This window comes from Bubalus kerabau, chromosome 2 (assembly GCF_029407905.1).
Source record: "Bubalus kerabau isolate K-KA32 ecotype Philippines breed swamp buffalo chromosome 2, PCC_UOA_SB_1v2, whole genome shotgun sequence".
In the NCBI taxonomy this organism is placed as follows: Eukaryota; Metazoa; Chordata; class Mammalia; order Artiodactyla; family Bovidae; genus Bubalus; species Bubalus kerabau.
This window is the reverse complement of record NC_073625.1, coordinates 92,816,132-92,827,301: the sequence shown is the minus strand read 5'-3', so window position 1 is coordinate 92,827,301 and position 11,170 is coordinate 92,816,132.

Sequence of the window (11,170 nt, the reverse complement as noted above, 5' to 3'; positions counted from 1 at the left end):
AGTCTTTTCTCATGAAGCCTCTCTGCTTTAGGGAAAACAGGAAATATATCATGCTCATCTTATCCAAATTCATTCCTTCTGTGTCCCCCATGCCATCACCCTCACATCTTTTGAAACTGAAATTCTTTCCTTGCCTTGGTTAAAGGAACTTTAACCAAAAAACCTTTTGTTCTGTGATTAAAAATATAACTGAAACACCAATACCATGAAATTAAAAATCATATTTACTTTAAATCACCCAAAAATGTGTCTGAAGATCCCCTCTTGGTTGAGGGGAAAAGGAAATTTGTCTTATTTGCATTTTATTTTACTGTTTACAAAATGCCTAGAATGCCAGGGAAAAGACTGGAGAGGAAGAAGCTGGGAGCACTAAGTGTCTGTGTTCCACCATATGTCACTCTCCCATTTCACTTGAGGCCAACCCAGTAAGAGAGGGTTTCTGCTCGGGCAGGTATGGAGGGCTTGACAGCCGCACAGAATTACTGAGAAAGAGGAAGTGGAAACGCCAAAGACAGCAAATATTTTTACAGATCCTGCTTTTCCTTCATTGTTGTTAAGTTTAAAAAATTTTTAAAGATAAACAGCTCATATGCCCTCATATTCTGAAAAAATACAGAATATGAGACTTCGTAAACAATTTGAACTAAGGTATGTGGTCTGTCTCTGCTAAAGAGAGCTTTGCAAAGAGCTTATTTAATTAAAAGCAAGCTTATTAGAGCCCTGCTGGATAAAGCCTTTATCAGGGATAGAGTCTCTGAGAGCTTATTTTGATTCCCGAAATACCCATCAGAAATCACACCTGGAAATAAAGAGATTAAAAATATTGTTGATCTAGGTGTATATTATGAGAGAGAGCTGCAGTCCTAGTCTATCTCTGTCACTGTCAAGTCACATAACCTTTGCAAACTGACTTATACTCTTGGATTTCAGTATCTCCTTATTTGTAAGGTGGGCCAATAACACTTGTCTCCTAAAATGATTATAAGGACTAGATGGGATGATGTGTGAAAAGCACAATGCCAGGCACTCAATATTATCTATTATTGTTGTTGTTATTATTTTTACTACCACTACTACTTATTAAAACACCCATGGGCTTCCCTGGTGGCTCAGATGGTAAAGAATCTACCTGCAATGCAGGAGACCCAGTTTCTATCCCTAGGTTGGGAAGATTCCCTGGAGAAGGGAATGGTAATCCACTCTAGTATTCTTTCCTGGAGAATCTCATAGACAGAGGAACCTGGCAGGCTACAGTCAACAGGGTCCCAAAGAGTCAGACATGACTGAGCAACTAATATACACTTTTTATCTTCACAGCTCTAGGGATATGACAATCTGATATCAGACCTGGGGAAGGAAAGGCTTATCCACAGTTGAAGGCTGGTCTCGAAATTCCCTGTGAAGAGCTACAAGCAGCTGGGGGCCAGTACAAGGTCACTGATGAAAAAGAAGACACAACCACAGGGCTGCCGAAGACCCAGTCAGAGAATTGCCCAGAGCTGTCCCTGCTCTTGTTCAATTACTTAAGGTTCAGATTAATATTTCAAACATGTGCCGTATGCTCCTCTTAAAAGATTTTTAGTAGGCTGAAGCCTAAATATAGGCTATGAAGAGAGTAGGGGGAGAGGGGAAATCCAATCAACTTTTTGGTTCCCAATACCTCTTAAACTGCTCCTGATCATGAGCATGTGAAGAATGTTCATTCAGAGCAAATCTGAATGCTGAGAATGACATCCATCTTCAGTCCCAGAGGAATCCCAGAGCTCTTGTTTCCAACTCCTGCTGAGAACAAGCAATACTGACAAGAGTGTCCTGGGAGACCAGTTGGCCAGTGGGTTCATGAAGGCCAGCATATCCATGTCACTATCACATATAAGGTAAGCAGACAAGCTATAACGTCATGCCCATAAGCCTGGTGCTCATAAAACAGAAGAGGAAGAAGGGCCTCCAATGTAGACACTGGGGAACTTATGGGAGTCAGAGCAGGGTGGGTGTGGGGAGCACAGGATGCTAAAAATTTGCATTAAGGATAAGGAATTCCAGTTTTTGCAGGCAAATCAGATTTCCAAGAAATTTCAAGAAAACTCAGAATCATCCATGATAACCATCAGGGCCTCTTTCCTTAGTCTTGTCACTGGATATATCTGTCTGTTCTTTCATCAAGCTTCTTGCAGATACCCCCTTTCTTTCCATGATCGCTACCCAAATTCAGGCCCCCAGCTTGTCATGTCCTAACTTAACACTATCATTTCACAGTGCTCTTTCTTTTCCCTCCTCCTTTTCAAAGGAAAAGTCTTCTAAAACTCCTCCTAGCTGCATGTGAAAGTGTAGCAGGATTCTCGATCAGAGCCTAAGAAGATTCACCTTAGAAGATCTGGAAGATTACTGAGACGGCCCTAAGGGGTGTGGTAAGAGGAATTCTGACTTACAGGAGAAATTGGAAATAACTTTTCCTCAGGGAAGAGCAGCCCTTACATAAAAGCTTGGCCTGATAAGAAAGCTTCGGTGTTAGAACAGAGGGCAGATTTTCAGTATGATTCCACTCAGTCAAATTTTCTCCGTCCCAGGCCCCATGGGCCATGATGGAATCCCCAAGGAGACAGGGACCAAATGTACAAACAGAAAGAATGAAGCTTAACAGGAAGACAGAAGAGAGGTCTCCCCACATCAGGGAGGAACATGAAGTGGTTTCCACATGCCAAGGAAGCAACTGCAGTAACAGGGGCCCTGTGAGTGGTTTTGGCATTGTATAATGTCCAGCCTCCATGGCAGGAGATAGAAGCTGGCAGTGACAGGAGGGGATTTCCGAACATCTGCCCAAAGGCACCAAAAGGTTCTTGGCACCTTTTGCATCTGCTTCACCAGAAACAGCAGTCCCAGGAGCAAACAATCCTGTACAATCAAAGCAGAGAATATGGCAAACCAGTGTGAGCTAGAAACACTGTGCCCATTACCTGTTGTGAGAGAGTCCTGGGACTCTACATATTTGAGAAGATTTCTCTGAAGTGAATTTAAAACTCTCCACCCAAATGGTGGGAACATTTATACTATTGCTGTAGTCCCTTTTTTACCTTCAGTTTGGGGTAGCTTGAGGAAATCTTGTATTTAATCTAATAACAGTTCACCAGGGGAGAGAAACTGATAAAATGCCAACTCTATGTTAAGTAAGACTAAAAGTACATTTGCATCTATTAATCTTTAGAATAACTCTAAAAACCAGATGTTTTTGTCTCTTATTAATTAAAGGTGAAGAAACTGAGGTTTAGGGTAGTTAAATTACCTGCCCAGGATCACATAGCTTGCCAGGATTGTGAGCTCAAATGCAGAACCCTAGCTTCTACCATTACACTTGGACTTATGTTGGAAAATTGTCATCTGCAATGCCTGCTACCAAATGGATAACATCAAAACATGATAGATTTGCTACCTATCTACATTAAGTATCGTTGTTACCTATCTACATTAAGTATCATGTCCTGAATATGCTCCGTTAGCATCAAAGTCACCACTAAATATAAACAAGCCAAATTTAGAGACTCATTATGCTACTTTTACAAAAATATTTTGTGTGCATGAAGGAAAAGAGCAAAAGAAAACAGGTGGCTGCTCACAGTTGTGGATCTTCTTACCTACACCATCAGTGAAATTCTAGAAATGATGCATTAGAGTGAATGAGAATGAAATGAACTTGGCCTTATGTCTATGCAAGCTTCTTGTTAGTGTTCTGCCTCTGGGATTCTAGTGTCCATTGATACCACAACCTGTTTATTTGCATTAAGTATTCTCTAACCTTAAGGAAATAGATGTTGTTTGAAAAAAGCATGTACTTGAGTGATTCCAGGATCTACCTCTAATGCTATGTTGCAGTAACACAAATACACCCCAGAGGTGAATAAAAGTATTTCTTTGTGTAATTATACATATAAAGAAAGTCAAGGGTGTGTGTTAGTGGTGGAAGCAAGGAGGGTGTGAAGCAGTCAAAACAAGGGATATTGTTCACTTTGGTGTCTCACAAACATGTTACACTTTTCTTCGTCATAGCTGCATTCACCATCTTACCCCTCTTCCTGGCTGTCAGGAAATGGCTCCAACCTCCACCCAGTTGTCAAGCCTGAAACTAAATATCCAAACTGACTTGTCTTTCCCTATCTACTCATATCTGTTCAACCATCGATTCTTTTTGTCCCTACCTTCTAATTATTTCTCCATCCCTCCCTTTGACTTCAACCCTACATACAGTTATCTTGAGTTTTCAACTATAATTCTACCATATTTTATTTCTTAATAATTTAAGGCCATGTTTAAGGCACATGACAATTAAAGATTGTTGTGTCTTTTTAGTAAATTGTTCTTTTTACCAGTATGGAAGGCAGATGTCCCTTTCAGTGCATTTTGCCCTGAATCTACAATTTCAACATCAATATACTAGGTATTTGTTATTATTTAGTAATTGCCTGGAAATTAGATTTTACCTTTCATAATTTTCATATTTCTAGTTGTGACTTTTCTGCTTAGATAAATCCTTTGAACATTTGCGACAATATGGATGGACCTTGAAGGCATTATGCTAAGTGAAATAAGCCAGAGAAAGATAAATATCATATGATATCTCTTACATATGGCATTAAAAACAAAAAAAGCTCATAGATACAGAGAGAAGATTGAAGATAGCCAACGGCAGGGGTGGGGAAGACATGAGTAAAGGGTATCAGAAGGTGTGGAAAAAAAAAAAAGATAAAGAATCAACTTCACCTATCATTGAATCTGGGATCGTTTTTTACTTGATGTATCCAACAGAATATAGAAAAAGTAAATGCTTCTGCCTTTGTTCCCTTGGAACACAGCCCTGAAACTGAAGCTTGAAGGAGTCATGTCTAGCCTATACTGGAAGGTGAGAGGCCAGCAGAGAAGAGCTGGTCCTGCTGAGTTCCCAGAGCCCAACCTGCTGATTGACCACCTGCTCCAACTGCGAGCAAGGTCCTGTTAGATCATCCAGCCCTGATTCAGATGCTTAAAGCTCTGCAGCTGCAAAAGTCACTCCAGGGGATATCAGCAGAGGATCTCAGACCAAACTGTTGACCATAGAATCATGAGCTGATAAAATAGCTGTGATTTTAAGACACTAAGTTTGGACTGGTTTGTTATATGGCAGTGAATAAGTAACACACCAAATGTAGCATGAAAGTTGGGCCTTGAAAACAAAAGCAAGGGAGAAAATAACCAGTATCTGGGTTACTACTGGAGGCATTTTGCTGGGTATAATTGGTCTTACCAGAGTTTAAGCCTTGACCTCTGCTTTAAGAAGCTGACAACACAGAGAAAAGATGAAACATTTGTCTATGAAAAGGATCAGGAGGATGTTTGGAGCAAGTAAGTGATCCGGGTGGAAGGTTCAGTGGAGAGAGAGACCCTGACTGGGGAAGTCCGAGAAGCTACCCCAAGGACGGTAGTAATTGAACCCCTGCCATTCCTACAGTGAGAGCCTTTAAGGGACTCAAATCATCTGAAAGAAGACTGCTACAAGTGCAGGCTGGGGAGTCAAACAGAACTGAGTTTGCATCCCATCCCAACTAACTAGCTTTGTGACTTTGTGCAAATTGCTTGACCTCTCTGTGCCTCTATTGCCTCATTTGTAAAATGGAAGTAATAATAGTACCTCCTTTACAAGCTTGTCATAAGCAATTAAAGAGATTAGTACTGGGTACATGTTCAGTTGCACTGAGTATTACTAATCACTTTTTTACACCTCTATGAACATAGCTTGATATACCAATTTGGGTAGGGAGGCAGACCACACTTCAGGGGAGAGACCCAGACAACAGGCAAACCTCATTCCTCTATTTCCAGCAGTCATTTATGAAGCATATGTAAGCACTAAAGAACCACCCAGAAGGGAGTTGAAGGGAAATGAGTCAAATGTAATTGTTATATAGCACACAGATTTTGTTAATCTTCTGCTTCTAAAGGTGGGTGGTAATAGCATGATTGAGGATTTTTAAGTTATTTTTTAAACATGAAATATGTTATTTTCACCATTCTGTACATACACAGATTTTGAAAGTAAAAATACATAAGTAGGTAGATATATATCAAGGGTTTAAAAAGCCTGGGTTTTGCCCATACAATGTTGGTGTACATGGTGTTTTAAAAGTTTTGACTGGGGCTTCCCTGTTGTTGCAGTGGTTAAGACTTCATCTTCTAATGCAGGAGATGTGGGTTTGATCCCTGGCTGGGGAACTAAGATCCCCATGCCTTTCAGGCAAAAAAACAAAACATTAAAAACAGAGCCAATATTGTAACAAATTCAATAAAGACTTTAAAAAGTTTTGATGAAGAAGCCCACATTTTTAAATACAGAAAATGTTATGTAAAAATTCAAATTTGGATCTTATCTTGAAAAATTGGAAGACCTAGAGACACTGAGCACAGTCCCAAAGGTAAGTTCGGACCCAGATCAGCAACACCTTTTGGGTTTGGAATGTTTGCTCAAGGTCCCCCACACCCACCACTTCCTATTCTCTCTCAAATCTGGATCCTTTCACATTTGATTTTGTAATTCTCCATGCAATTTTAATGGCTATACAGATAATATAGCAATTCTACAACAAGCAATCTGAACATAAAATGTATGTATAACCTTATAGTTGCCTCCTTAGGAAATTGCTCAGAAGTATAACATGTGGGTCAAAGGATATTCTCATTTAAAACCTTAATTCCAGGAAATGAGTGAATGTATTAATTTGGAAAGTGTAAGAATGTCTATAGTCTCTAAATGGACTGAAATGTTGGAGAAAGTCTATAGTCTCTGACTGTAGCCCACAATGAATGGCTATGGTAATTTACCTTTCTAGTGGATGAAAACCAAGAGCTAACTATTCTTCTACTATGTATTTGCTGAACCACAAATAAGGTTAGCCTTTTTCTCATGTTTATAGTTACAGTAAATTGTCTATTTATATCTCTAAACCTTTTCTCATCATTTTTTAGTGATTTATAAAATCTTTTGTATCAAATATTAACTGATAGTCCCTATCAGTTAGTCACCTATTTTTTAAATTTACTTTTTGAAGTATAATTGACTTACAATATTGTATTCATTTCTGATGTACAGCAACGTGATTCAGCTACACACAGGTATACTTTCTTTTCATATTCTTTTCCATTAGGCTTATCACAGGATATTGAATATAGTTCCCTGTACTTTACAGCAGGACTTTTTTTTTATTTAGTCTATATCTAAGAGTTTGCATCTGCTAATCCCAAACTCTCAGTCTATCCCTCTCTCATTCCCCTTCCTCTTTGGCAAACACAAGTCTGTTTTCTATCTCTGTGAATCTGTTTCTGTCTCATGGATAAGTTCATTTGTGTTGTATTTTAGATTCCACATATAAGTGATATCATATGGTACTTGTTTTTCTCTTTCTGACTTACTTCATTCAGTATGACAATCTCTGGGTCCATCCATGTTGCTGCAAATGGCATTGTTTCATTCCTTTTTATGACTGAGTAGTTTTCCATTATATAAATATACCATATCTGCTTTATCCATTCATTTGTCAACGGAGTTTGTTGTCTATATTTAAGCATTGTGATTGGCATTAACAAGGGTTGTTACATGTTGTTGTTGTTGTTTAGTTGCTAAGTCGTGTCCAACTCTTTGCAACCCCATGGACTGCAGCAGGCCAGGCTTCCCTAACCTCCCCCATCTCCCAGAGTTAGCTCAAGTTCATGTCTATTGATTCAGTTATGCTATCTAACCATCTCATCTCTTGCTGCCCTCTTCTCCTTTTGTTTTCAGTCTTTTCCCAGCATCAGGGACTTTTCCAATGAGTCAGCTCTTCACATCAGGTGGCTAAAGTACTGGAGCTTCAGCTTTAGCACCAGTGCTTCCAATGAATATTCAGGGTTAATTTCCTTTAGGATTGACTGGTTTGATCTCCTTGCAGCCCAAAGAACTCTCAAGAGTCTTCTTCAGAGCCACAATTTAAAAGCATCAATTCTTTGGCACTCAGCCTTTTTTAAGGTTTGGCTCTCATGTCTGTACATGACTACTGGAAAAACCATAGCTTTTACTATATGAACCTTTACCCCTCTTTGCTTTTTAATATGCTGTCTAGGTTTGTTGTAGTTTTCCTTCCAAGAAGCAAGAGTCTTCTAATTTCATGGCTGCAGTCACCATCCACAGTGATTTTGAAGCCCAAGAAAAGAAAATCTGTCACTGCTTCTATTTTTTCCCCTTCTATTTGCCATGAAATGATGGGACCAGATGCCATGATCTTAGTTTTTTGAATGTTGAATTGGTTTTTTTATTTATTTTTTAATTGAAGGATAATTGCTTTATAGAATTTTGTTGTTTTCTATCAAACTTCAACATGAATCAACCATAAGTAAACCAACTTTCTCACTCTCTTCTTTCACCATCATCAAGAGGCTCCTTAGTTCCTCTTCACTTTCTGCCATTAGAGTGGTATCATCTGCATATCTCAGGTTGTTGATATTTGTCCTGGCAATCTTGATTCCAGCTTGTGATTCACCCAGCCCAGCATTTCACATAATGTACTCTGCATACAAGTTAAATAACTGGGGTGACAATATACAGCCTTGATGTACTCCTTTCCCAGTTTTGAACAAGTCAGTTATTCTATGTAAGGTTCTAACTGTTGCTTTTTGACTGCACACAGGTTCCTCAGGAGACAGGTAAGGCGGTCTGGTATTCCCACCTCTTTAAGAATTTTCCACAGTTTGTTGTGATCCATATAGTCAAAGGCTTTCTCATAGTCAATGAAGCTGAAGTAGATGTTTTTCTGGAATTCCTTTGCTTTCTCTATGATTAAACGAATTTGATCTCTGGTTCCTCTGCCTTTTCTAAACCCAGCTTATTACATAGAAACTTTTAATGTTATGTTAGTCTGATCTATATTAATCTTTATAAGGGCCAATACAAAAATTAAAATATTGATTAGGTATTAATATTTTTTCTTTGAAATAGAACAAATGTACCTTTTGTTACAAAAATAATATGTTCATATTTTTTAAAAATTCAAACAGTACAGGAATACTTAAAGAATAAAATTAACAATAATTCCTACCATCCGTGGTGGTCTATATTTTAAATATCACAAAAAAAAAAAAAAAAAAAATTTTTTTACAAGTTTATTGAACCCCTTGGAGGAAAAACAGATGTATATCCTTATCACTATCTTTGCTAAACAGAGAAATTTTGAAAGTAAAATTTGGTACTATTTTAACCACCACAATATAAATATCTCAGCTTGTTTATAAAATAGCCACACAGGGGCAGCTTTATAATATTCCATCCCAAAATCAAGTGGCAGAATGTTCTGACAGCTGACCAAGCCATATACGGCCTTTGGATCATTGGTGACTCTTCAGTGACCAAGTACACAGGCAACACAGGATTTTTCCCCCTTGTCCTGATGGAATTTTGAGGCTAACAACCAAGGACACTCACTTCTGTCTACTTCTTCGTCAGTCTTGTGAACACATAATGAATAGAACATATTAGGGAAGATAAGGCCTTAGGTATTGAGTAGCAATAAAAGTTTGAACAATGTATGAGGACACAAATCCAGCAGCTTTATCCTGTACCTTCAATGCTGAACCCTCTTCAACTTTGGAGACTTTTCTTTTGTGTGTTTATGTCTATAGTCTAATCATTTTACATTAAAGAAACCAAAGAGTTTAAACTCAACTTTCATTTCTATAAATTTATTTATAAACTCTTCTTCCACTTCCCTAAATCCATTTTTTGGGAGTTTACATATTTGATATAGGTACAAATGTACAAATATTCTGTATTGTGCATTATTCACTTCAACAATCTCTTTTGAACTTTTCAGTGACCAAAAGAATCCCCCAGAGCTTTTATTTCTAGTGACTTTGCAGCAGCATTCCATTTTCTTATAATAACTTTTTAAATTATTTGTTTAGTTATTACTTTATTCTTAAACACTTGAATTGATCTCAGTCTTATGCCCTTTTCAATTCAAGACATGTCTGTACAAATCACTTTTTAGTTGTTTCCTTTATTTCCTTGAGGCATAGGCCCAAGGTTAAAGGTTATAAACAGCTTTACAACTCAAGCGAGTAGCACTTTCGGTGAAACAACTGTGGTCTCATCATGTGATTTCCTTTCATCAGAGTCAGTTTCATTAGTATTAATGAAAGAATAAAGAAGAATTTCTCTGTTGGGAACCACTCAGTTGTAGCCACCACCCGTGGCCACTGCCAAAAACCCATTGACATTTTGCTCAAATTCCCTCAGATCTAGGTCCTGCAAACATTTCTCAACAGTGAGTCTGACCCAGTCATTCAGAGTGAAAGAGTTCCTCTGTGGGCAGCTGTCCCATTTGCCAACCTCGGCATGTTATTTGATCATAAGGCCTCCAACAGACTAACTGCCTTAACCCCAAAGCAGACAGCAGGCACTGCCCTGCAGTTCCTGGCCCACACTCACTGACATCAGGATGCACTCTCTGGAGTGTGCTCTCCTTACCCAGCTCATCCATGAGCAGTTTGGCTAGGGGCCTGGCATTTTTGGAATTTGCATATTCCATTTTGTGAAGGCTGACAGCCTGACCCACCCTTCCTATAATGCCAAAGTCCAGACACCATAAACTCCATTTCCCTCAACCAATAAATACCTTTTGGGAGAGTTTACTTCCACACTTGGCCCCTAATAAATTCTCAGCACAGTAGCCAAAGTGATGTATGTAAATGTAAATCAGATCTTGTCCATCTTCTGCTCAGAACACATGTTGTCTCCTTCCCAAAGACTTCCCAACCAAAGGACTTTCAGTGGCTATAAGGCCCTCTGCAGTATGGCTCTCTGTGTTGTATTTGACCACTTCTCCTACCTCCCACCCACTTTGATCTAGATACACTGGTCCTCTTGCAACTCTCCAAAACTTAAGTCCCACTCCAATTTGGGCTTTCTGCCCTCATTGTTCTCTCTAGCTAGAATACACTTGTTTGAGAGAGCAATCAGCATACCTCACTCCCTTTCTTTAGGTGTTTGGCCAAATGCCGTATCTCAGTGAACCTTCCATGAATCCAGGTTGAAATTGCAACCACCTTCCTCTTGCCACTTACTATTCTCCTTTCCGGCTTTTTTCCCCACAGCATTAGTGCACATACTTACTGTGTTACA